The following is a 4230-nucleotide window of genomic DNA, read 5'->3' on the forward strand; positions in this document are numbered from 1 at the left end:
GACCGGCCCGCCCAGCTGCCCCTGTCCCCGACTCGGGAGAATCCACCCTGCACCAGATTCCTCTATGTGGTGGCCAGGTGTGGCACCCTCAGCGGGGCAGCGGACACCCAGACCCCTCCCCAGCGCCAGGCCCTAACTTGCCTTCTACCCTGTGGGCCGTGGCCCCTGCCCTTTCTCTGCCCCCGGCCCCAGAGCTGGCCTGGCTGCACAGACACCATCACCTCACCCTGCCTTACCTCTGTCTTGGTGGGGCCACCCCCTCACGCTTCTCCTTGCATGAGCTGGAGGACCCGTGTGAGCTGTATCCCATCCCATACCCGGTACCCTATCCCACACCCGCTGCCCCGGCTGTCCTATGCACACTCTACCCGTCTGCAGCTCCTCCGAGGCTGGGCCAGAGGACAGATAGCCTCAGACCGTGGCTCATCACTGTATTCCCAGGAGCCAAACAGGGAGTCTGGGGCCCATCACCCCCCCAGGGGGTGTCTAGGTAGCGTCAGGTATTGATAATTATCCAAACCCCCAAAGCAGAGAGAGGTCGTCTCCTGTGGAGTGGAAATCCCCGTGGCTGGGCAACAGCCCTCCCTCGCTTTGGGTCTTTTTGTTTCTTTATTGAAGCCACTTTAGTGAGAAGCAGGTACCAGGCCTCAGGGTGAAGGGTGGGTCCCTGGAGGGAGAGGGGAGCCGTGGTCCCAGGGCCAGAGCTGCTGGGAGGAGCAGCAGAGGGAGGCTGGGCAGAGTGGACGAGGCAGTGTCCACCAGCATCCCAGCCCCCTGAAGTTCATCTCAGCACCATCCCGGGCCTCTCCCCGAGGCTCCCTGCCAGTGGCCAGAGCAGCCCCTGCCCCTCCCCATGCCCTCTGTCCTCTGGGTTCTTTCTGTGTAATCTATTTTTTAAGAAGAGTTTGTATTATTTTTTCATACGGCTGCAGCAGCAGCAGCTGCTGGGGGCTTGGGGTTTTATTTTTTGGGCGGGCGGGGGTGGGGGGGCCATTTTGTCACTTTGCCTCAGTTGAGCATCTAGGAAGTATTAAGACTGTGAAGCCTTCTCAGTGCACTTTGAACCTGGAAAGCAATTGAAACAGGCCCATGGGACTATGACTCAGGGAGGTGGGACACAGTCACCTCCATCCAGGAATCACGATGTCTAAGGAACAAAACCCAGACTCAGAATAATAAAATAAATTCTGTACTCCCCACCAGATCCCGCTTTGTGACATGTGTCTGGGGGCCCTGAGGAAACAGGAGGAGAGAGGAACTTTTTGGATTAGAAGCCTTGTGGGAAGACAGGAATGGAGGTGTGGGAATGGAGGTGTGGACGGAGGGCATAGAGGGTGGGGTTGGAGGTGGTGGCCCAGCTGGGACAAGTGAGGACTTTCCAAAGCTGGGTTTGGTGGTGGGGGGAGGATTGGGGAAGAATGGGAGAGACTAGGGAATGGATTGCTCTTATATCATGCTTGCTTTTTTTCTAAAATGTAAAGGGTCCAATCAGGAAAACAAACCACACTAGTTATTTCAAATATAGGTCATTTAATCCAGGGAATTGTTTATACAGGTGGCGAGACCACAGTGGAAGGGCGAAAAGTGGATACTGAGATAACCATTTCTGATGAACTGCAGGAAGCAGCTGCTACCCCTTGGCTGGGGCACTTAAGGAAAGAGGAGGTTAGTTTAGTTATCTGGTGTCGGGTAACACTTCACCCCTTAAATTTGGTGGCTTGAAATAACAGTGATCACTCATGGATCACAACCGCTCTGTCAAGGATATGGGAGCAGCTTGGGTGGGTGGTTTTGGTCTGGGTTCTCTCCTAGGGTTGTGTTGGTGTTTGGGGTCTGGGGTCTCTCCTAAGTTTGTGGTCAGATACTGCCTGGGGCTACAGACATTTGAGGGCTTGAGTGGGACCAGAGGGTCCACTTCCAGGGGCCCTGTGTATGTGGCTCACACCCATGGCCGCAAATTGATGCTGGCTGTTGATGAGAAGCCTCAGTCCCTGTCAGGAGCCTCGCCATAAGGCTCCTTGAATGTCCCTACAGCATCCTCTAGGCGTGAGTATCCACTAGGGTGAGCGTCCCAAGAGACGAAAGCAGAGGCTCCACTGCCTTTTAGGACCTGCTCTCAGAAGCCACACAGGGTCACTTCCACCGTACTTCACTGGTCACACAGACCAACCCTGATTCAACGTGGGAAGTGTCTACACAAGGCCACAAGTAACGGTCCAGGAGATACCACTGGGGTCTTCTTGGACACTGGCTAGAGACGTGGAGGGTGGAGCCCCAGGAGACCAGTGCTTGGATTTTTGATTTTATGGGGGGGAAGGGTTGGATTCCAGTTGGTGCTGGAACTTCTAAGAAGGTAGATGCAGGAATAGTGCTAGAGCTAAACACTTGCTCCTGCTGGACTGGAGGGCAGTAGAAAGTCCCTCCTCGTTCACATTCCAGTCTCCCTCAGCTGGTCCCTATTAGCAGGCCCACCTCAACAGGAATCCAGTTGCAAGGGAGTCTGGGAAATGTAGTTTTCAGTGGTCCAGCAACTGTATCACAGAACAGAAAGTGGAGTGGGCTTGAGGCTGAGATAGCACAAGCAAGCAGCACAACCCACCCCTTTGGCTACTCATCACGCATGCACATCTTTCTACCATATTTGATATCCCTGCAACTCTAACAGCTTCACGCCTCCACCTAACAAGACGCAAGTATCCTTCGTACACAGATGTGTCATTCTCTTCCTAATACTGAAATCAGAAATAGTACAAGAAGAGGAAAATTACACACCATTATCTTTCTAGAAAGATCTAAAAAGAATAATATACTATGACCAAGTAGGGTTTATCCCAGGAATGTAATAGTGTTTCAGTATTTCAAAAGTAAATCCATGGAAAACCACAGTGAGATACCACATAACACCCACAAGGATGGCAGTAATTTTTTTTAAATTTTATTTATTTATTTATTTATTTTTGGCTGCATTGGGTCTTTGTTGCTGTGCGTGGGCTTTCACTAGCTGCAGAGAGCGGGGGCTACTCTTGGTTGCAGTGTTCAGGGCTTCTCATTACGGTGGCTTCTCCTTGTGGAGCACAGGCTATGGGCGTGCGGGCTCTAGAGCACAGGCTCGGTAGTGGTGGCGCACAGGCTTAGTTGCTCCGCAGCATGTGGGCTCTTCCCAGACCAGGGATTGAACCTGTGTCTCCTGCATTGGCAGGCGGATGGATTCTCAACCACTGTGCCACCAGGGAAGTCCCCATAATTTGTAAAAAGAAAGAAAAAAATGTGTTGGTGAGGATGTGGAGAAATTGGAAACTTCATTCTCTGCTAACGGGAATATGAAATGGTGCAGCTGCTGTGCAAAGCAGTCTGGCGGTTCCTCAAAATGTTAACCAGAGTTGTGACCCAGCCATTCTACTCTCAGGTATATAAACAGGAGAAATGGAAACGTACACACAGAAACTTGTACATGAAGGTGCATAGCAACATTATTCATAACAGCCCAAAAGTGGGACTGACCCAAATGTCCACCACCTGCTGACTGGATAAACAAAACCTGGTCTGTACGTACAATGGAATATTACTCAGCCCTGAAAAGGAATGGAATACTGATACGTGCTACAACATGGATGAACCTTGAAAACATTATGCTAAGAGAAAGAAGCCAGACAGAAAAGGTCACGTGTTGATGATTCTGTGTGCATGAAATGTCCAGAATAAGCAAATTCATAGACACAGAAAGGAGATTCGTTGAGGGGAAGAAGGGTGCATAGGGAGTGATTACTGATGGGTATGGAGTTTATTGGGGAGATGAAGAAAATGTTCTGGAATTAGGCAGTGGTGATGGTTGCACAACTCTGTGAGCATGTTAAAAACCACTGAATTGTACATTTTAAAATGGTGAATTTTAAGGTATGTGAATTACCTCAATTTTTAATCCATCAGTCAACGAAATCCATCATATGACCAGATCACATCACATGATGTTGACAGTGTCTGACAAAAATTCAACATCCATTCCTGGTTTAAAAAAAAAAAATCTCAGCAAACTAAAAATAGAAGGTAACTTCCTTAAGCTGAGTGAAGGCAGCTACAAAAAAAAAAAAAAAAAAAAAAAAAACCCACAGCTCACACTATACTTAATGGTAAAATAATGCACGCTTTCTTCCTAAGATCAGGAAAAAAAGGCAAGGAGGTGTAGCCTCACCACTCCTATTCACCACTGAACTGAAGTCCTGGTCACTGCAG

The sequence above is a fragment of the Phocoena phocoena genome, chromosome 15 (assembly GCF_963924675.1).
Source record: "Phocoena phocoena chromosome 15, mPhoPho1.1, whole genome shotgun sequence".
NCBI lineage: Eukaryota > Metazoa > Chordata > Mammalia > Artiodactyla > Phocoenidae > Phocoena > Phocoena phocoena.